Source organism: Protopterus annectens, chromosome 8.part1 (genome assembly GCF_019279795.1).
Source record: "Protopterus annectens isolate FY-2018-M chromosome 8.part1, PAN1.0, whole genome shotgun sequence".
NCBI classification, from domain to species: Eukaryota; Metazoa; Chordata; order Ceratodontiformes; family Protopteridae; genus Protopterus; species Protopterus annectens.
This window is the reverse complement of record NC_056742.1, coordinates 142,676,561-142,700,704: the sequence shown is the minus strand read 5'-3', so window position 1 is coordinate 142,700,704 and position 24,144 is coordinate 142,676,561. Positions and strand designations below refer to the sequence as shown.

The 24,144-nt window shown below is 37.8% G+C and overlaps 1 protein-coding gene across 2 annotated transcripts in view; it reads left to right on the top strand.

Annotated features, from left to right (window-relative positions):
- PLCG2 (phospholipase C gamma 2) overlaps positions 1–24,144 on the top strand; it is a 1,878,649-nt gene that overhangs the window by 76,802 nt on the left and 1,777,703 nt on the right. For both annotated transcript variants that reach the window (XM_044081788.1, XM_044081789.1), the window contains exon 2: positions 17,566–17,674. The gene's annotated coding sequence lies outside the window, so the exon portion shown is untranslated. The remainder of the gene's footprint in view (positions 1–17,565; positions 17,675–24,144) is intronic.

The following is a 24,144-nucleotide window of genomic DNA, read 5'->3' as shown; positions in this document are numbered from 1 at the left end:
AAAGGGGGAAATCCCCCAAAAAAGGAATTACTTCTGGCTCAACTCACTGGCAATAATTTCCTATGGAGAAATTCCAATCATCAGCGAGTTGGACCTTGGGCAACTGAAGCTTGAGCGTTCATTTGTTTATCAGTAGGGTAATGAGCCAGCTCTGTTAAAGCACTTTTTTATACTAGAGTGTACTTGGTAATGGGTGCACAACAGGTGATAGACAAGGTATCTTGTGTATTGCTTATAGCAAAGAAAGAAAATATTGATGTTTCACAGGACTTGGGGAAGAATGGTAGAAATATTTTAAAATGACAATATATTGTGAAAGAAGATGAATGTCAGTAATACTTGTGACCTGCTGTCAGGTCAATTTGCAAAAGTTTGCTTGATAAACGTAACAAAGTCTATGATGTGTTGAGATTATTTGTTTAGTATTGTTCACGGTTACTATTCCGTGGTGGTGGTGCTGCGGTAGCGCTGTCGCCTCACAGTAAGACGCTGTCCGGTTCGATTCTCAGCTAGAGCATTTTCTCCGTGGAGACATGCGTGAATGGGCGTACCTTCGTCGAAGGTTATGCGTCAGAACTGGCAACTCGACACGTAAAAATCAACTGCCACTCATTAGCGGACCGGAGTTCCGCTGTGGCGATCCCTAACCAGGAAAAGCCGAAAGGCACAACATTGTTCACGGTTACTGTGCAATTGGGACTTACAATGGGATTTAGAATTACATTATCTGTTGTTATTGTAGAAGTGTATGTATAGGTGGTGTTACTAGAAATGCTTTTTTTTTCTTTTTTAGCTTTTCAAGAATACCATTTGGAATTTTTTTTTAGATTTTTCTTGCTGCAATTGTTATTTTAGAACACTGATTTCCTAAAGCATTATAGCAACACCTGCATATATACTATTCAATTGTTTTTGTGAGTTGGTTGGGCCAGTGTTAGTATGAAAAAAAGGCTAATATATTCTCTCATTAGTAATTTCTTGTTAACAATAGATACATAGTGAATTATTTGTAGAAGTCTGAAAATGCAGTTACAGCTTTACAGATAGTACAATGTTTCTCAAAAGACTGAGGAATTTACTTTGATAAATTGTTATATTATATAAATTCTAATGAATATTCCAGAAGGCTGGTTTCCCACTTAGCAATGACAGCCTCTGGTTTTGCAAAATATGAGATATTTAATTTATTTGGAGAGGTTATACTACTATGGAGAAAACAAAGAATTACTTTATTGTTTTATAGTGTTTTTGTGTTGTTAACAGTTGAAGGGGAAGTACTGCATAACAAAGCTAAGAGTTTAAGTGGTATTGTTATCATATAAAAAAACGAGAGTCCATCATAGCAGTAACGTTGGTTTCATGGGAAAAGTGAATGTCTCTTCTCCCTCACGTTAACTCTTTACCTCCATCTCCTACCCTAAATCAAACTTTCTCCAAGGGCTGTGTATATATTTTTAACTAATGTATTGTCACTACTATTTACATACAACTCAGTACTACTTGTCTGTGTAATATTTGTTGTTAATTAACTTGTCTAATGTTATTTGTCTGTCTGGGCTGAGACTGAAATAGGCTCAGTTGGATCAGTGCTAGACTCCAGTTACGAAACTGAATAAATAAATAAATCCTCCTGGAATGTTGAGCTGGATGGTTCCTAACAGAATGGAATAGTGTCTGCATCACTGGGAACTGATTAAGTATGGCTGTTTAGTTGCATCACTGGGAACTGATTAAGTCTGGCTGTTGTTTAGAAGTGTGGTGTGACAGCTTATAGGGCATTTAGTAGATCAGCGTGATGACTGAATGAGGCAGTGTAATGTAGTGGGTGGATTTACTGCTACCTCTGAGGTCCTGTCCACTATTTTTAGCTGTGTTGGGAGTAGGTTGGCTTCCATCTCATGGTCACCAGACCTTTAGTTGCAATTTTTAAAAGGTTTTTAGTCTTTGAATTTGAGGTTTATGAGGATACCCAGTTTGAATATGAGTATAGGAACACTAAGAAAAAGATAATTATGTAATAGCAAGTGTGCCATAGGATAGGAGCAGTTATTGATGTTTTGTCTGTAGAGGAGCACTGAACTAATTTTATTTAATGTCTTTGAAAGTTGTAGGCTATTACCACATAATACAATATTTGACTGGTCCCTGCATTTTGCTACACAAAATTTATTTATTTTTTTTTAATGTGGAGAATTAAATTCAGTTATTATGTAGAAATGGTATTGCTTTGTTTAATTTTCATTAGTAGTTTATTCCAGAGACAGGGAATGCACAGGGATACAGGGATACGAATCTGTTTCACCAGTGGGTCCTATTAATATATTGCTATAGATTCATTTTTTGAAAGGTGGAACCATTCATTTTCTGAAAATACAGATTTTTTTCAAGGTGAGAAAGCCTAAACAAAAAACACCACAGAGGAGACAGAAAATCAGGGAAAGGGTGGCAGCTGATGATGCTGGATAAATAAGGGACTTGATGCATGTGATTTTTTTTGGTTTTGAATCTCTGTCATCTCTCAAGATGTTAATATGCTTTGATACCTACATACGGGTCTATATGACTAGACCAAAAGATCAGAACAGCGAATGTATGTACATAGACACATTTACGTCGATGTACATACAGAGCGAAACACCTAAATGGCAAAAACCGGAATGCCGAACGTGTTTCATAGCTAGCAGCATGATGGTGGGGATAAGGAAATATATCCTTTTCCCCACTATAGTGCGGCCTCGGAGTTGGTATATTTAAGTAAGGGGGTGTGGGGGGTGCAGGGGGGCTTGCCCCCCTGCAAAAGCTAACTAATGTAATATTTTAGTTTTGATTTTACCTACCTGTGTGGCGCATTATGATGATGAAACACGTATGGCGTTCCGGTTTTCGCCGTTTAGGTGTTTCGCTCAGTATGTATATTGACGTAAATGTGTCGATGTACATACATTCTCTGTTCTGATCTTTCGGTCTAATCATATAGACCCCTACATACAAACATGGTCAGATTGTTCAATGATAGGTGGGGTGAGAGATGTGAATAATATGGAAGCAAGGCATCCTTACCTCTGGAAGAGATGCCTTTGCTTATTAATTGGCTTGGAGGCAGGATTGTTAAAGGATATGGAATATTCCACAAGAGAACCAAGATCACTGATGTCACCTGTTTTAGTGTTGTACCATCTAAGTGCTGTGAAGCAGTCTTGCTTGTTTAACTAAAGTGAAGTATGCTACACTTTTTTTTGCATTGAATTTGAGGCTGTCGCCCTTTCACCAGTTGTTTGCAAAGCCCAGTAATATGTTGAATATTTGTAAATTTTAGGGGGGTGAGTAACAACTCTTAGTATATACTCCTTGATTGATTCTGTTAATCATAGGATCAGGATGTTGGTTTATAGATATAGGAAATTGATGCTGAATAGTTAGGGAGCCAGAACTGACTCGTACAGGACTCCACTTGAAGCATTTTCTCTTTGGAGATGCCACCTGTTGATTTAAAAACACAGGCGCTGTCTGTTACATATCTAACTAAATAAGTTAACAAGTTTGCTAATGATACCTAATGATTCCTGCATGCAGGACACTATTCAATGCCTTACCTAGGTTCTGGTATACTGTTTGCATTTTGTAACCAGCATCTGCTGCTTAAGAAGAGTTTTATGAGGTCAGTAAAATAGGATGTACCCACCATGAAGTCAGACTGATAATGGATCCAGGGATATGGTATTAACAGTGTCTATGATAATATATTATTAATGTCTAAATTACTGAAGTCATGACTTTACAAATAAAGATAGTTAAGTTGGCAGGTCTATAGCTACCAGGGTCTATGGCTGGTTGCCCCTTGTCATGGGACATGACCATGGCTGTCGTCCAACCTTCCATAGTAAAGCCTGTGGCAAGACTCCTTGTTAGAGGTTTAATAAATCTCCAGTATGCCACACTTGTACTAGTACTAAAACCACCTGATACATTATCAGGCCACATAGATAAGACATTCTTTGCTGTTAATAAGATTGCAAGGACATGTTCCCTATTACTTTTGGTCTGTCAAGGTCTGTGTGATTGTACTGATAGTTACAGTGCTAGGTGAGGTCAAGTTGGCACTAAATCTGTTGGTCAACATGTTGGCCACATCCTAGTACTCCGGATGGGTGATGCCATTTTACATCAGTTCTGAACAATGTTACATTGTTTCTTAGCTACCTAACAGAGTTAAAGAAGGATTCAAGACTGATGTTAATGCTCATTTATGTTCTGTTCTGAGTTCATATTCAGTTTTGCTTTTTCTAATTTCAGCATTAAATTCTTTGCTAACTTATTTGATACCCCTCTTAATGTAGGTGAAATGTATATTCTATATGCATTAAGAACTTTCTTCATTTTGTTGTAAAGCTTATTTAGATCACTAGTCCACCATATGGATTTATTACTGAATTTCCAATAATATTTCAAAACTATCTTCTTTTGTTGTAATGCTTATTTATATGAATACTCCACCATAAGCATTTATTTTGGAATTTCCCAGAATATTTCCTACAAGTGAGGACTGCTTTATCTACACAGCTTTCTATGTTATAGCAGGGCTTGATTAAATAGGCATAAGCTTTGGTAATTAGGTTAGTCGGAGTAGGACTGCAACTGATTTTATTTTGGTCACTAAGCAGTTGTAAGAGGTTCAGTTTGAGAACTGAATGAACACATATATTCATCTGAAGAGAACTGTTTCATTTCATTGAGGAGAGCATTGATGTGTGGTCAGATTTAACAAGGAACAAAGACTCCCATGAGGTTCCATAAGAAGGGGCAATATTAGTGACAACAACATCCAGGGTATCATTGCCATAGCTGAGGTGTTAGCTATTATTTGCGTTTACAACGAATAATCATGACTCATTTAAATGACACATGATTATTCAACTCCAAAATGTCTAACACTTTGGAAGGTTGCTATTCAAAAACAGCAAGCACTCTCCAAACTAATATCAGTTTCACAACTGCACAAACTTGGAAGACGAGGAGAAAGCAAAAAAATGTAACACACTTTCACACTCTTCTGAGTCTAACTACCATTATACCATTACAAGTCATTGGCGATCTTTTAGTTAAGATGATCTGAATATCGATCAGTTACCCCATAACAAATGGTAGGGTTCTCTAGTATACACATAGTTCAGGAACCACTAGGCATGCTTCCCATTTGTAGTATATGTTAACTAGTTTATGGCTGGATAATAGATGAATGTGTTTTAGTTAATAGTACTATTGGCTAGTGCAATTAGATTGTTATGATGGTCAGTGGGAGACACTGACAAAAAAAAAAAACATAACCAGATATAAAGTGTTACTTAACTTTGTTAATAGCAGCTTAGAGTTCCAAAAGTTCAAATTTAGATTATGTGGAAACTGATGTGAGGAGGGGTCTCTGACGTTCACCTGAAATTACCTGTAGGTCTGAAAGTACAACAGTTGCAAAATCCAAGTACATAAGGATTGCTTTCATTACACTGAAACTATATTTTGTTAATAGGTTGGATATGTATGTGCTCAAGTTGCAAGAGGGCCTGAAGTCCATGCATTATTTTGTTTAGATTTCTGACACTGAATAGAGTATACCTTAATGTAGTTTTGAATTTGGATTTGCTAAGCTAGTATGCCAAGTAGATGTAGTCTAGTCTTGACTTACTTTTTTATTACATATTAAAGCATATTATATAAAAATCAGATATTTCCCAAACATACTAAACATTCATGAAAAGTATAATTTCCACACCTTAATTGTATTGAAAAGCATTATTTTAAAATTTGCACAAACAACATCTTCCAGTTCTTGTAGTATTCTGCAGTGAAATTCTTAAACAAAACATTTTATACTCCACACAAATTTGCCAAAATACTTAATAAAAATAATAAAGAATGCTGGAGTTGTCAACATTATACTAAAACACATTGAGAACATACATTTTTGAACATCAATTTTGGACAGATTCTTTGATATGATAGTTTCTGAGTCACGATTCATTTTTATTTAATGCCTCAGTAAATTTGTGTATTAAAACTGATCAAAAGCATTTGCTACAAACCCTTTTGGCAGCTGCTAAGAAGATTATCACAAGAAAGCAAAAATGGCTGCTTCCTTTGAGGAATTTAGAAACAAACTAAATGTTATTTTAAAAAGAAATTAACACCATATAACTAAAAATAAATTTAAATTCTGGTCAAAAGTGGGAAATTTATGGGATAAAAATATTATACTGTACAGAAGTACTGAAAATGAAATATTGATTCAGTATTCTTTCACAAGAATTGAAAGTTTATATACATTGTTTTCAGGTGTTGAATATTAAAGATTTAAGGGCTTTAGGTTAGTCTATGAAAATGTTAATTTCCCTAGAGTGAGTTCTTAAAGAGTTAACCTTGTAGGGACATAACGCACAGGTCACAGGCAAAGTACAGCTCAAGTTTTGAGTCAGTTCAGAATAAGGACAGGTAAAGATGTTAACAGACGCAATGCAAAGTAAAAAAAAGTGTGAGACTCCGTGATCTCCTGCTGCAGTTTAGGTTAGGTGTTTGTATGTGGACATAAAACGGATTAAAGGTTTTGATGGAATTCCTTAGAAGAATGGAAGAGAAGCCCCAAGTATAGTGCTCTATGCCACTGTACAGGAAAGAGTTTTTCTCATACCTATGAAGAGATACATGTGAGTACAAAAATGCTCAGATTGTTAGGTGGTCATGAAATTAAATGAAAAAGGCTATATAAGGAAATTTGGCAATTTCATTACGGAAACACACCATTGCTCTCTATCATTGATAATTTGAAGTTTATTTTGATGTTAACTCCACCAGATGTTCTTCGTGTTTCACTGTTGCAGTCATTACATTTGGGTAATCTGCTGGCAGGTTGCCCTCAGTCGGCCTGAATAACAAAGTCTTGGGTCCTGCGTCAGTTGCTGTCTCCTCTTCTATGATGTCAGGTCATCAGGGGTATAAAACATGCAGCCGACGCCATTTTATTCAGTCTTTCTTGCCGTGTTGTGCCCAAAGCAGAATCAGTTCGCAAGTGCTGGTCGGCCGACTCCTGAAATGTTCGCATTTGAGTTTCAGAACCGAAGTCTTCAAACTAAAGCTAAGTACCCCATTGGGGAAACTTTTTCTTGCTCCTTACCGATGTCAGTAAAAGTTAATAATTGCATTACTTGTGGGAAGCAAATACCTCATAAGGATTTTCATTTGTACTGTATTCCTTGCCTAGGCCCAGATCTCACAACGTGCCTTGCTGTCAGTTTTGTGCTAGATTTAACCAACTCACTATTAAGCTTCGGTATATTTTTGCTTCTAAATATTTTGGTTCAAGATTTAATTATCCTGAAATGTAGTCGGTTAGCAATCCAACTACCTGAGTTCACAAAAATGCAAAGAAACAGACAGAGACAGACCGTCGAGGTCCAAAACCGACGACAAAGCTTCTCCTAAGCCAGTCGCCGGTATTCAGTGAGGCGCTTTCGCAACTCCTGATACCCACTACTTTGGAGTCACAGGTCTCTACCGAGACCCATTCAGAGTCCGGTATGCCGTGAGATTCTCAGAGTATTGAACCCACAGATTTCTGTCCCTTGGATGGGTCTGGAGCCGCTGAGCAGGCTTTTGAGGGTGTTTTCAGGCCTCAACATTTTTATATTAAACCGATGCCAGCCTCAAAAACGAGGTCAAAAACATCTTCTATGTCTAAAAAACCCAATGCATGAGCCACATGCTCAGACCCCTACGCCTAAAAAACAGATGATCAAAATGGCTGAGGATTTAATTACCTTGATCAGGGGTTCCCAACCCCCCCTGCTAAGAGGCCTAGGCAAGGCACTGATTTTGAATCCTCAGATCAGGTTTCCATTTCTTCTGATTCCTCTTCTGATCAGGAATTTTCTATTCCACCCTATGAGGATTCTGATGCAGAGGAATCCATCCCATCTGCATCTCCTCCTGTGGATTACTCTTTTGGAGAGACTTTGCATACTTTAGGGGAACATTTTCACTGGGAGAGTCAGGACTTCTCTGAATCAAAAAAGAGGCTTAGGGATTTTCTTCTTCTTCCTCAGCATAGGCCCTTGACAATTCCTCCTGTATTAGAAATTGTTGATGATGTGTTTTCAGAATCAAGCATGGTTCCTGATTCCCTGCCTCCAGCTCCTAGTAAGCCAGACAGATATTACAGGGTTCCTGACTCCCACAAACTTTTATTCAAAAATCCTGCTGTTGATCCTGAGACTATTTCTCAAGGTCCCAAGGGTGTAAAGGCCTCTACAGTCAAAAATCCTACCCCCTCTGATAGAGATTCCAGGGCGCTGGATAGATGGGGAAAGAAGGTTTATACATCTGCAACCATGGCAATTAGAGCTTTAAACTGCCAGTTTCATATGCTTAAATATCAACAGCATGTTTTGGGCTTACTGAAACAGAAAATTATGTTGATTTCTGATTGTGTGGAAAATAAAGAGTTACAGGAATTATTGCATTCAGCAGAACAGGTTGGAAAGCATACTTTGCAATGTGGTTTTGATTCCTTGAAGGCCTCTTGCAAGGCCGCCGTTACTGAATCTGTGATTAGAAGGCATGCCTGGCTCAAGGAGCAAAATCTGCCTGATCATGTTAAAGCTGAATTGTTGGATGCCCCTTTGCAGCTTGATACTCTGTTTGGTAATAAGGCAGAAGAGGTTTTAAAGAAAATGGAAGACAGAGCTAAATCTATGCAAACTGTAAATGATTTCTTGTAAGTGCAGCCACCCAGGTTCAATAGACACTGGCCTACTAAAAACTGGTCCTTTCCTGTGTCCAACAGAGCCACTCGAGGCAAATCCAGGTGCTCAGAAGGCTCCAAATACCAATCACAGGTTTCTTTACAGGTCAAAGCAATGGGGTACCTCCACCTCCAAAACTAAAGGGAACAAAGCACAACCCTACAGTAAGCAGTCTCAATGACTTTCCTCTACCATCACCAAGCACTTTTGGCAGCCCCCTTAGGGGGAAAACTAGCACTTCATGTTCAAAATTGGCAGTTAATTACCCAGGACAAGTGGGTATTAAACATAGTATCCCAGGGGTACAGATTTCATTTCCATACTTTGCCAATTCCAAACGGATGGCCAGATCTGCCACAAAACCAGTGAGCAGAAGCCCAGAAACAAGTCATGTCTCTCATGGCTATGGGGGTTATTCAACCGGTACCAGAAAAGGAAAAAGGACAAGGTTTTTATTCAAGACTTTTCCTGGTATCCAGAAAAGACAATTCATAGTGTCCAATTCTGGACTTATCGATTTTGAACACATTCCTAGACATTCCAAAATTCAAAATGCTGACTTTACAACAGCTACTGCCTATGCTAGGCAGGAATGCTTGGTTAGTAATTCTAGACTTAAAAGAGGCATACCTGCATATCCCAATAATTCATAACCCAGAGGCTCCCTTCACTCTGGAATAAAATCCCAGTCCAGGTTAGGCAGAGTCCCTCATTGACTCTCTTCAAGAGGAATCTTGATGAGTGGATGGGAGAGCGTAGGTTTACCCCGGGTATCATTTCTGTGTCACTGTTAGACAGAGGCACAGTATACTAACCTCGAAAAAGGGCATAGCAAAATTAATTCAAAATGGGTGGCGAAAGCCAAACACACTCTGGCTAGGCTTATAAATGCCCTAGGGCAGATAGCCTAGTATGAACCTATGAGCCTATAAGGTAATCATGCAAATGATACCTCCACTTCAAAGCAGGTTTTTTGCATTACCAATTCTCTGCGCTGCCCTTTGGCTTATCTACTATGCCCAGGGTCTTTACAAAGTGTCTGGCACCAGTAATTGCATTCTGCAGACAAAGAAGCATACAAATCTATCCTTACTTGGACGACTGTCTCATTCAAGCAGAGGACAAGGACACACTTCTTCAACATCTGGCATTTTTAAAAAGGCTTCTAGCATGCCTAGGGTACACCATAAAAGAAAACAAATCACAACTGGTACCCTCTCAAATAATTACATTCCTGAGTGCAAGCTTGAATACAACTGCCCAGATGGGCTTAGCTCACGCCAGACAAACAAAGGCAACTGACAACATACTTCAAACAAATGGCAACAAAAACCCAGTTATCTGCAAGACAAATTCTGCAGGCTTTGGAGTTCATGGCATCCTGCATTCTTCTAATTCCATATGCAAGACTGCATATGAGGAAACTTCAGTGGTACCTAAAAAGTTTATGGAGTCAACATTGTCACAGTCTGAAAACAATGATTCCTCTCATTCCCTGCCTACAACAGGAGTTTCTTTGGTGGGCAGAGACATGTCACCAAAACAAGGGACTGTCATTCACTCTAACCCCTACCACCCAAACCCTTACTACAGACACATCAGACTATGCTTGGGGGGCCCACCTGGTGGGGAGATGCATTCAGGGCAAATGGAGCCCAAACCAAATGCATCTGCATATCAATCAGAAAGAGATGCTAGCTGTTCAGAATGCTCTGACAGCCTTCAAGGACTTACTTCACCCAGGGCAACTACTGATAAAGACAGACAACACCACACTTATGTGGTACATAAACAAGCAGGGGGGTACACATTCCTACCCCCTTTGCAGACTAGCCATGGCCTTGTGGAACACAGCCTCGACTTACCAAATACATCTTCAAGCTCAATTCCTGCCAGGAAAACAAAATACTCTAGCAGACGACCTAAGCAGAAATCTTATGGACCTGCACAAATGGAAACTAGATCCACAAATCTTCAGTATGTTAACACAGAAATGGGGGTGCCCAGACATAGATCTATTTGCCTCTCCTCAAAATTATCAGTTGGACAAATTCTGCACAAGAACTCATTACAAAAAAGCATAGAAATTGGATGCCCTATCCTTCAGCTGGAAAAAACCTATCAGTCTATGCCTTTCCCCCTCTGCCTCTACTCTCCAAGGTCTTACTAAAAGCCAGACAGGAAAAACCAAAAATGATCCTAGTTGCTCCGGACTGGCCTCGCCAGCACTGGTACCCACTTCTAAGGAATATGTCTCAACTTCCTCCATGGCACTTGCCTCAAATACCTCATCTACTGTCTCAGCAGAACAATCAAATTCTGCACACTCAGCTTCAAACTCTGAATCTTGCAGCATGGCTGATCAGTTAATTATGCAAACTGCACCTCTCAGTAAGTCTGGATGTCATTTTGGAAGCCAGAAGGCCTAGTACTAGTAAATCTTATGCTGATAAATGGAAGAGATTCTGTGCTTGGAACCAAGCACAAGGAACAGACACAGCAAAGCCCAATATTCCTCAGATTTTACAATATTTGACCGAGATGCTTGACAGGGGCCTATATTTTTCTTCAATAAAAATCCATGCCTCTGCCATCTCAGCTCATTACAAAACAGAGCCTCCCCTCTTTTCTCATCCTCTGCTTAAACAGTATCTTAGAGGGGCCAAATATTTAAGGCCTCCCAGAAGATCACCAACTCCTGCATGGGACCTCAATTTTGTGCTGGAAAAACTCACCCTGCCTCCTTTTGAACCAGCAGCTACTGCGGATATAAAATTTCTATCTTGGAAAACAGCTCTTCTCTTGGAAGTCACTTCAGCAAGAAAGGTTTCAGAACTGCTGGCTCTCATGGCAGTGGAGCCTTTTATTATATTTTACCCAGACAGGGTGTCCCTCAGGAGCAATCCTTCTTTTATGCCTAAGGTGGTATCCAGTATGGCTCTTAACCAGACCATTCACCTGCCAGCATTTTACCCAAATCCGCAGAACAAGGGGGAGTGGATTCTGCATTCACTGGATGTACACAGACAACTAAGATTCTACTTAAACAGGACCAAATCTCTAAGAAAGTCTGAGCAACTACTGGTAACATTTGCTGCAGGGTCAGAGGGGGAAGGTTATATTGAAGCAGATAAGCCACTGCATTTGTTTCTGCTACTTGCACCATGGTAAACCTTTGCCCAAGGGAATCAGATCACATTCCACCAGGGCTGCCTCTACTTCAGCAGCTTTTCTCAGAGGGGTTCCAACCAATGACATTCTAGAAGCTGCTACTTGGAGCTCTGTTCATACCTTCACAAAGCATTATCATTTGCCTCTCTTCTCTAAATCCAGGGCAGGCTTTGCCACTGCAGTTCTGCAGGGCCTTATAGCCGCTCCTAATGCTGTTTAGTTCCATCCTTCCATCCATAGCTTTGGGATTCTACCCAAATGTAATGACTGCAACAGGGAAACATGAAGAACATAGTACAGTTGTGTATACTTACCATAAATGTAGATGTTCGAGTGTATTCACTGTTGCAGTCCGGGTTACCCACCCGCCATCCCCCTTTCTATACCTTTTCTTTCCTTCGCTATACACTAAAGCCTTTGTGGTGTATTTGCTTTTAGATGAAGGTAAAGTTTATGTTGCTAAAAGTGCATTTATATATATTTCTGTTTGGTTCTACCTCACTTCAACGACACGCCGGAACATCGACACGGAAATCGCGAGCCCCAGAAGATCGACAGCGCAGAAGACCGAGGCGACGGGACCTAGAAGATCGACAAGCAGAAGACCGACCCGACGGATGAAAGCACCGACGCCGAGGATGCCGAAATGGGAAAAGGCTGTGTAAGTATGCAGTAGTGACGGACGTTAGGGTGCGAGTAAGGTAAGTGTGGATAGGGGTGGGTTAAGTGAGTTAGGGTTAGGGAGCGGGTCAGGTAAGTGTGCGGTAGTGATTGTGTTTGGGTTAGGGGCGGGATAAGTGAGTTAGGGTTAGAGAGCGGGTCAGGTAAGTGTGCGGTAGTGACGGACCTTAGGGTTAGGGTTTGGGTTAGGGTTGTAGGTAGTTGTGTATGTGAGGTTTAGTGTGGGTTTGTAGGGATTTTGGTGTGCTTGTGTTGTGTATGTGGTTTTTGGACGGGGAATGTGTTTTGTTTGTTGATTGTGGTGTGTGAAGTGTATGAGGTTTCGTGTTTGTGTACCTTCGGTTATTTCGTTGTCGGGCATGTGGAATTTCGTGTTTGCGTTGTTGGTGTTTTGGTGTTTCGTTTATGTGAGGTAGAACCTTCTGTTTATATATATATATATATATATATATATATATATATATATATATATATATATTTTTTTTTTTTTTTTTTTTTTGCTCCCCATTTGGGGGGGCACCTGACATCTGGGGCAAGAAAAACTGTATAAAATGGCATCGGCTGCATGTTTTATACCCCTGATGACCTGACATCATGGAAGAGGAGACAGCAACTGAGCAGGATCCAAGACTTTGTTATTCAGGCCGACTGAGGGTAACCTGCCAGCAGATTACCCACATGTAATGACTGCAACAGCGAATACACTCCAACATCTACATTTATGGTAAGTGTACACAACTGTACTTTGTGTGTATATCACTGTTTATAAGTGCTCTTCTTGCTCAAAGTTGATTACAGATTTGTTTAGAAGATAGATTAGGAGGATAAGTATTTACAATTTGGCAGCATGTTTTCATTACATAGAAAAATGAATATAGCTAAGATTGAATTCTTAACATATTGAGGATGGCCTCATGAAATGCTGAACTTAAAAAAAAAAGTTTTGTGAAATAAATTTCTTCCTGGAAAGGAGTAAACCCTTGGACATTACAAGAAAAGCCAAGGAAGAATTACTGACTCATAGAAGGAAGTTATTTGTCCCTTTTTCTGAGGTTGAATTATTGATTAGAATGGATAGCAAGTCTAATGGTTATGGTCAGGTGCTCATGATGCTTAAACTATTAGAGGACAAACCGTCAGATACTAAACTACACAATTTGATTATGTGCTTTCATCTGGGATACCAGTTATTTTAAATGCACGTTATTTTCAGTATGTGGAACACTGTGCTGCCGCTGCTTATGTTTTAGTGCTCATAACACATATACTCACGATTCTTTAGTGCTCATAACACATATACTCACGATGCTTTAGTGCTCATAACACATATAATCACGATGCATTAGTGCTCATAACACATATACTCACGATGCTTTAGTGCTCATAACACATATAATCATAATGCTTTAGGGCTCATAACACATATACTCACAATACTTTTGCTGTGAAAAAACATCAGGAGGAATCATTGCAATGAACCTAAGGAGAAAACCAGATTCAGGAATAAGCTAGAACTAGACCATACTTTGTAAATAAAAAACACAAAATCTTAATAGCATTTTGAGAGTAAAATTACCACCAGATGTCAAAACAGGGAAACCATAAAGTATGCAGGTAGGTACCTACCATTCTTTTGGGTATAGACGATGAAGATTTATAGAAGGCAGCCCTAATGTGGTAAATATCTTTACGGATAGGACTATTGATGTTGTTGCCAGATTCTTTGGTGAAACAAAAACATAGCTTATCATGTTCAAGGTGTTTCCTATGACTAGTTTTACACTCAAAAAACTTCTATTTCCCTTAGGTCTAGGGTGGACAAATATATGAGAGCCATTAAGTCAAACAATAGACTGAATGCACTACATAAACACATTGAGCAGTGTTTAAAATGTATTTTTGTTTGAAACAAGAGGAGATTATAGGGTATGGGATATTGATTCATAGCGTGAAAGACATTAGCTTATGTGCGTAATTAGCTTTATCACCTTTACCTTTTTCTCAGCTGAATGAAGCAGCTGACATTGTTTCTTCAAATGTCGAATACTCGTATATTTCTGATTTGTAAGTAGTTCTCTAATTTCACTTATATTTAATTACAATTTTATTGTTTGTATCATCAGACTGACAGGTTGAATATCCAGTGTTGTAATGAACTGTTTCTGATGACAGTCTGTGCTTTTTTAAACAGTTCTGCACTAGCTAGCATATGATGAATTCTTGCTTTACAGTGAGTGTGTGAAACAAAGTGTTAGCTTCTATTAAGAAAGGTTCTACTGACTGGACCTGTTCTTATCATGTTATCGTAATTTCATAACTGAGTGCAGTGCAGGTAGTGGATTTTCTAAGGAAAAGTCAGTATCTTTGAACCCTTAAAATTCAAATATCTTTTCTCAATTATTTGATTAAATGTAATGAATGGGTACAACATATCTAACAGAGCTGTCCACTGGATATTTTTCTTATCCTGCTCAGCAGGTCAAATCAGTCAAAGCAAGCAAGCAGAGAGAATTATATCTTTTCCCCTGTTCTTCTTATTTATTTATTTGTACTTTAATTCTGGCAATTCCTCAAGTTTTATATATTTGTAAGTTTTAAAGCTTTGTGACAAACAAAAGAAGTAATAGGTATAGCAACAGTATCTTGCTGAATAGATTTCAAGGCACATTTGGGACAGTCAGCATTATGTCTAATAAAAAAGAGTATGGATGTACTGATGTAAAGTTTTAAGGCATGTAGAGTACGTTTTATATGAAACTGTTAAAGCTGAACCTTTTTTTTTTTTTTTTTTTTTTTTTTTTTTTTTTTTTTTTTTGGTACATGGTTACCAAAAGATAAATAAATACATCATAGAGTAGTTTTCTAAATAATATGTATGGGTCTATTGTGTATGACCAAACCACCCTGATGTCAAATGTAAAACACTGACAAAATAAGTTCAATCATACACAACAGCAAAAACAAAAAAAAAATGAAACCAGCAATATCAAGGGAGGAAAACAATTTTGTCCCCATGCACCATATTAGTAATGGGTGCTAACCCTAACCTTGCCCCTTCCCCAACCCTAACTCTACACCTTAACATCATTAAAACCTTCCCTTAACACTGCCACAGCCACTACATAAGACAGACTCAAACACACAAACATTCACAAGCATCCACAAACACTACATTTATCCCTTAACCTTGCCCTTACCCTTAAACTAAAATAAACAAACTGGCACACAAGCAAACAACACTCATCCTTCAGTCATCCCCACCTCTAACCTTAACTGATAGACAAACATCCCTCCAACCTCACTTACCCGCATTGACATTCCATGCCATCAACATATCCACTGTTCAGCCATCCATACCGTTGACATTAAATCAAATCCCTGCATTTGTAGAACAAACACATTCAGTCAAATGCAAGGGAACCATATGTACAATATATATTTGTGTATGTGTATATATAATATATATATATATATATATATATATATATATATATATATATATATATGTGTGAATATAGTGGCAATCACAGAATTGATGTTACATCAATGTGACCAGCATCGATACAGTAACATTGAAAGAGAAATGTTGACGTGTCTGCACATGAGTTGATGTTATTCCTTGAACTTGCACCCCCCCCCCCCACTCATCTTGCAAACTTTATATATTAACTCTGAGTTCACACAATCCCAGAGAAAGGCCATATTCCCCAATCCCAGGAATTTCAGGTCCACACACAACTGTCAACCATCTGCATTGTCGACCAAAGTGCGTTGACAATGCAGAGATTGGTCTTTGCTAAAATCGATCAATACTAGGGAAACTATATCTAACTAAGTCATAAAGGCTGATCCAAGGACCATCTTCTGATATGACCCACACCAAATATGAAGATTTGCAGTGTAGTTCAACTTGCCTATAACTGTTCACATCTTGTTATTTCACAGAAATTATCAGCATTACAAGAGTTTTACATCTTGTAAACTCACACAGTCTGTGATTGTACAGCTAGCGGCATTTTACAGTGTATTATTATTTTTTGTGTACTTTGTCTCAGGTTCACTTCTGAAGTCCTAGCTGATTCACAAACAATATTTTATATTCATAGTTTCCACTACATCATAGTCAGCGTGTAGTTCCATCATTTTAAGTTGCAACTCTGTACATAGTAATCCTTTATCCAATGTAGAAATCTGATAGGACTTCATGTTTTTTTTTATTTATTTATTTTTATTTTACATTTGTTAACCGAGAGTGTCCGACTGAGCTATTGCCCTTTTTCAGCAGAGGCCTGGGGAGAAAAGCTCTAACAATGTAGATGCAATAAAAATATCAATAGAGGCATTTAGGTAGTTACAAATTATGTACAGATTTTTGACAGGTAAAGCAGTACTCTAAAACAAAAGGATAATATTATAAAGTAAAGTAAGTTATATGTTTTAGCATAAAAAGTTTAACAGTGAAAGGTTTAGTAAGCAGAATATAGCAGATGCTTAGAAGGTTACGCAAAACATACAGGGAGCAGAGTAAAGCAGAAGCTGTGGAGTTTACATAGAAAGCATGAACTAGTTACACACTAATTATGAATTAATTTGACAGCACTATAAGGTAGGTAGTTGTCAGGGAGGGTGCATACAATGACAGGACCAGTGTTTATTAAAGGTGGTCTTTGGTTGCCAGCTTAAATTGTTTGGGGTGAGTCAGGGTCCTTATTTCTAGGGGGAGTTTGTTCCATGCAATTTGAATGTTCCATGTAATTGAAGTTTCAGCAATAAATTATTGAAGTTTTCATGTGCTGGAAGTAGACTCAAATATTTAGATACATAAAGACTATCTTTTTAAAATGCAAACTGTAACTTGCTGAAACACCACTGTTGATCTTCTGTGTTGGTTATAATGGATAAAACTGTCTTGTTTTTGTACTAGGCTGATACTAGAAATGCAGCAGAACATGGTATGGTGAAGCCACCCTTTGGCAAAACTGGAGTGCCTGGACTACCACTCACCACAGCAACAATACTCTCATAAAGTGGAGGTATTCTTATAATTAATTTTTGTAGGAACATTTGACAGAATAATCTTTTCAAATTTCAGTAGTCAATCAACTTTTCCATGAGGTAATATATTTTGGCAGTCCACCTTTCAGGCTGATATAGTCTGGGTTGACTGTTTTCTGTCCCTTGTAGACAACTTCAAATTTTACTGCTTTTTCTGATAGTTTTTTTTTTCTGGAAAAGCACACTTGTGAATTTATTTTGTGTATTGTGTTATAGCTAAAAATGACAGGATATCATGCTGCATGGTAATTAAAGTGATATATAAAATTAGTTTATTAAATCCAAAAAAGGAGAATCAGACTTTTATTTCAAATTAAATACTACAAGGGACTTTCAGAAGCCAATGTCAATCATAAATTGAAATTGTGCCATGAAAGTCTAATGAAAATCCCCAAACATTCTCTTTTGCTGAACAATTGAATATGTTTAATGCAGTTTCACTGGTTAAATGGTTATTGAAATAAAAATGGGATTTTTGCAAGATTCACCTTACTACTTTGTTTTAGATGTGTCCAGATTGTTTTGTCTTGTTTACTGAAGGCAGTTTTGTGGATGCATACATTAAGATTATGCCGTTCAGGCAACTTATTTCATGTCCCTTGCTATTTTACTCTGTCTCCCTGTCTGTACATAATATGCCCCATTTCTTTTCATGCTGTTCTTCTGGTATGGTTCTGCTGGTTTAAGTTATCCAGAAGTTTTGAGGGTTTTTTTTTTTTAATGCCATGGCAGAAATAGACCCCATTTGTAAGTCAGGGCATATTTAACATTTGCTTTAAAAACAAGATGGAGGTAATATGTCTATCTAGTGTGCCCTTATAAGCATATTTAACATTCTACTTCCTCTCTGTTCCTATTTCCTCCTTTAACACTATGCCGCCAGTCCCATGCCATCTTGAATGCCTCAGTGGATTCCTTCTTGACCATGTTATTAAGCTCTGTGTTGATACATACTACTCCAGCCGTCAATGGTCACCATGAGAAGTGTCTACAGCATATGCAGTGTATCCAAAACAGCCTTCTTCTGTAGTATGTATGAGTTTACCTGTATAAGTAGCTAATTTAAATATGCTTGGAAATCTCTGATCATAGTCTCAAGACCATCAGGTTGGCTTTTCACTCTGATCTGGATTTTGCTTGTAAGTCTCAATATTTTATAATTTAGTTATAAATTGTCAGCATGTGCACAAGAGTATTTGAATTAAATTGGCTGGAATATTACCTCAGAGGTATCTATGGAAGTACACAAAGTTGATTACACATTGATGGGACTTCAACCGGTCAGATAGGTTATTTTTCATGTTAGACTGGTGATACTTACCTTTAACTAGTTGTGTTGGTTTGTGTTGGGAAGTAAATTATTATGTTATGTAGGTTAACAAAGTGTTATGGGATCACTGAATTTTCTAAATGTCTGAGCAAAATGACTAAAGTAAAAAAAATAACTGTAACCTGCTGTGCTATGGCAGTGTGTCATGTATTACTAATATTGTGGTTGCTGAATGATAACAGTTGCATGTAAATTTATGTAATTAAATTGCATTTATTATTAAATAGACTTATGTGTACATTTAAATTTGTGTGTGGGTCAGTTGATTTGTTAATAAAGTTAGTTCAGAGTCACCTGGAAAATGTAGCCTCTGTGGAGACCATGAGCATTAGCTGTTCATCAGTAAAGATAGGCTGTATGTGCCTTAGAACTATAGATAGATGGATGTCCTAGAATATCTGAAATGTTGGCAGAAATTTAGCAATTAAGGCATACTTTGAGAGAGGAATCACTGCAGCGTATTACAGGTGTGAATGATGTCACATGTTCTGATTGGATTTATTACACAAAGGGCACTAAAATAATCGTAATCTCTCAAGTATTCATATTTGTATATTCTACACTGAAAATGACGTACTACTAGATATTATAAAGAAATGTTATTCTCTACTAAGTACTCTCAACTGTATTCATAATATGTATGATGATATGTTTCCTTATTGTCTCTCTTTTGTACTGTATTGTTTTCGGAGCTTTTCTCCTCTGGCCTCCGCTGAAAATGGACCTGTGTCCAGTCAGACTTTCCCGGTAAACAAATGTAAAATAAAAATAAAAAAATAAATATCTAATCAGGTTTGGTGGTCCCATAAAAGCTGCCATATAATTAGATGGTGGCAATACCTGGTGAGAGCTAGTCCACTATTAATTAAACTTCTTTTTGGATAGTCTATTCTTGTTCCATTGCTTGTGGGGAAGGTCTTAGCCTTAAGAGTTATCAACTTTTTTCCAGTACAGAATGAAGAATATAATTGTGAAAATATGGCAATTTTGAGTTTATGTTACAAGTATTAGTGGTCAGCAGAAGGCTGTGATGGAGAATAAATGTATTAGCTGTGTAAATAGTTTTTGAATTAATAGTTATAATAAAAAAGCAGGTGAGGTCTAGGTGTTCCCTTCCTTCTTTCCTGCATACAGCTCTTTAGGTAGTCACAGAGCAAAGTAATGTGTTCATTTTAAAATTGTGTCTAGCTCATGTTATATGTACAGTGAGCAGAATTAAATGGATGCTTTTACATCAGGCCCATATACTTGCTTCTAATAGCTGAGAATGCTCTAGTGATATTGACATATGGTTAAAAAATGACATGGTTGAAAAAAATGAATATTTTTAATGTGAAGCCAGAGCCTTGAGTCCTATAATTGTTTATATAATCAAATGAGATTAGAATTCCCAAGCAAATTTTCAGCAGCAGAAGAAAGCTCTTGGCTTTGTTGGAAAACCAAGTATTTCCTTCTCTCCATTTTGTGCTGGCTCGGCATAGAAATATTTCTGTCACACCTCTCAACTATCCGGATGTTTGCAGAGTGTCCAGATTTTGGCTTATATTATTGGTCTGTTCCTCATAAGATTTGTGGTTTTCTGGCAAACCACTGGGATGATCTGAAGACTGAAGTCACTAAATATTGGCGTACATTTAAGTTTCAAACTTTAAATCCTTCAGAAAGTATTTGTGGAAGCAAAGTCTGTTACTCTAGCAACTTTCTAAGTTTATAAAAGCAATATTTAAACTATGTCCCAAGTTTTGGGCCTTTGTCCCCCCATTTTGCCAGGCTTTGTCCTTACTTGCACTAAGAAAGGTATGGTTTCTGTATTAGGGAGGAGTAAAAAACTGCCTTTAGAAATACTAATGTAGCTGGAAGTTCAGCACATGTTTGGTTATGTCAGTCTGATTATCAGCTGCCAAACTTTTGTGCTTCAAATTATTGCTGGTCAAAAACATTTTCCTATGCCATTATTTAATGTGCTAAATATTTAACCCAAACCAATTACTATGCACGTGGGGGATGCACGGCTACAAGACACTACACAGTTCCTGAAAATCATCGAGGATACACAATTGGAGCCAGGGTGGCTCATGTGCTCACTGGATGTTAAAGCCTTGTATACGAGTATACCACATTGGGCTGGATTACAAGCCCTTAAATATTGGTTGGATAGGGCAGGTTTATACTCACCAGGATTTAATACGCTATTGATATGCATGTCAGAACATGTACTTAACAAGAATGTTTTTTATTTTCTAGGACAATGCTATTGGCAACTACAGGGTACAGCTATGGGAGCATCCTTTGCTCCCATTTATGCTGACCTGTTTATGGCATTTTTTGAAGAGTGCATGATTTATGATACGTCTCATAATATATACCTGGTTGAAATGGACATCTGGCGCAGGTACCTGGATGACTGTTGGATGGTATGGCGTGCGGATGTGGGTTATTTGCATGAATTTGTGGATTATCTCAATGGCAACATCTGGGGAATCGAATTTTCTATTACTTATGATATGCAGGTCAGCAACTTTTTGGATGCTACGATCTCCAGGAATCATGATCATACTTTGGCCACCAGAGTGTTTCGCAAGTACCCCCAATATAATACCCTACTACACGCATCTAGCATGCACCCACGTCATACCATCAGAAACATCCCGGTTTCACAATTTATGCACATGAAACGCCTTAGTTCCACCCAGTCAGACTATGACATCGCTAGTCTTGATTTATGTCGCAGATTTGCTAGTAGGGGATATAATCTCTCAGATATCAATACTGCATGGACACGATCCTCCCAGATTAAAAGGAACAGTTTGCTAGATTACAAGATCCCTTCTGGTGATTCCAGATCAACAACCATTAGATTCATCACTACATGTGGTAGGAACTATTACGTTATTAGGGATATTATCAATAGACATTGGAATATACTAATAGCCAATTAACAACTTAGATCTTTTTTGGGTGAGGAATGTCAATTTTCATACAGAAAAGGCAAAACATTGGGGTCCCATCTCTCCCATTACAAACATATTGGTAGTGGTGGAGCAATTCACAAACAACTTACAATAATGGGACATGAATTATTGGGTACACACCCATGTGGTCACTGTGGGTCTTGCAAACAGATCACCAAGTCTCAGAACTTTTCGAGTCGCAATACCAGTAAGGTCTTTGACTGCAAAATTTTTGGAAATTGTAGCAGTGATTGGGTTGTGTACCTGCCATCATGCCATTGTGGGGCATTTTATGTGGGACAGACTTCCCGGCCACTCAGGTCACGAATAAATGAACATCACAGTGACATTAAAAACAAAAGGGAGACCAATGCTTTATATCAACATGCATCAAAACATCTACAAGCACAGTTCATGTTCATGATTATTGATCGTATAGTGGGTGATCGTAGCAACCCACAAGGGTGACATGGTATTCTCAATCATAAAGAGAAGTACTGGATAATCACTTTGGGCGCACTTTTTCCACCTGGTCTCAATGATCATCTCTAACATTTGCCATGAAAAGGCTGTATTGATTTCTATCTTGTTTAACAACTATATCAGGTATAATAGTTTCTGAATTATTTAATTGTATTTTTTGTAAGGTATCATCTATTACACAGAGAGGTACCGGATAATTATTTTGGATAATTATTTTGGGCGTTACGCTCCCACCTGGTCCCAATGATCAGTGTTAACTGTTAGCCAATGCAGTAGGAGGTACTGAACTTCATTTTATCTATTAACAGTATTAGGCCTAATATTTTCTGAATGTTTTTTTATAGATATAGATATATATTCATATATATGCTTATATATACATTGTACAAAGTAACCAGAATTATTTTTACGTCTGGTTTTGAAATGTGCCCCACATAGGTTTTCCTTTATTTTTTCAAATATTTAGCATAATTATGACTATGGAGGTACATATTTAATTATGTATATTTATAGCCTTTATGGTTCCATAGTCTACTATTGTTATTTGTGATTTTTGGAATTATTGATTTAGGGCATTATATACAATTCTACCATGTTCCCAGTTTTGTGTTTGCTTGTACAGAATATATCATACATTATTCATGAGGTCTAATAGCACATTTATGTGCTTATTGGCCAATATTTTGTATAAATTTGCATTCTTATTATGTTAATTTTGATTATTTGTTCAACACTGAAGAAGGCATTTTATTGCCGAAACCGGTCTGCTTTATTTACAATAAAAAGTCTGATTATTCACTATCTGGTTTTTGGCTGCATATCCAATTGCTAATCTTGCTGGCCATCTTTGTTTCTCTAAAGTATTTAACCTCATTCCCATTGGAATTTATGTTGATGTGAAACTCCAGTCCTGGGTAGCAAATATTACATAGCTGCTTTAAAGCACAGCCATGGCTTGTGGAACCTGCTGAGATGTGGATACCTTTGTCTTCATATTCAGTCATTCATTCTCTGACTACTTACTTATTTCAATTTAGGGTCAAGGCAGTGCTAGAGCCTATCCTATAAGTCATAGAGCTGCTCAATGTTTGGCAATGACACAGGAGAGTTTGAGAGATTTTGCTTGCATCTGGAGCCATCTTGGCCAGAAAAATAAATGTATTATTTTGCATTTATATTACCTGTTTTCATTGCATACTTGCTATTTGTTGTTTTCCATCACATGCTTAGAGTTGAGTTGTGTTTTTCCACTGCTGTAAGGACTGATGTGCAGAAATTGTAATGCACTAAATACATTGTATTTCCTTTTTGTCAATTATGTTAGGCATCTATTTTTGTGATTCCCTAACAGTTGGGCTCCATACCAGTCATTTTACATTGAGGGTTAATGCCTGCACTCTTTTGGCAGGCAAGGGTTGATTTCACCTATCTGGGCTGGAAATTACTGGTGGACCTGACTGGACTGTGGGCATACCTAATTTAAAACTTCTTATTTTCTGCTTGTGTATAAGACATGCATTTGTAAAGCATAGCAGCGGTTAGTGGTGTCCTGTATATACGCAGTCACTTACCGTTGTAATTTTCCCTATAACAACTACCTCTGAAATTTTCTACAGTCCTGTACTTCTCGAGTAGCAACTGGTCTGCATGCTGAGCAGCATTGCCACATTTAGTTAGCGTTAGA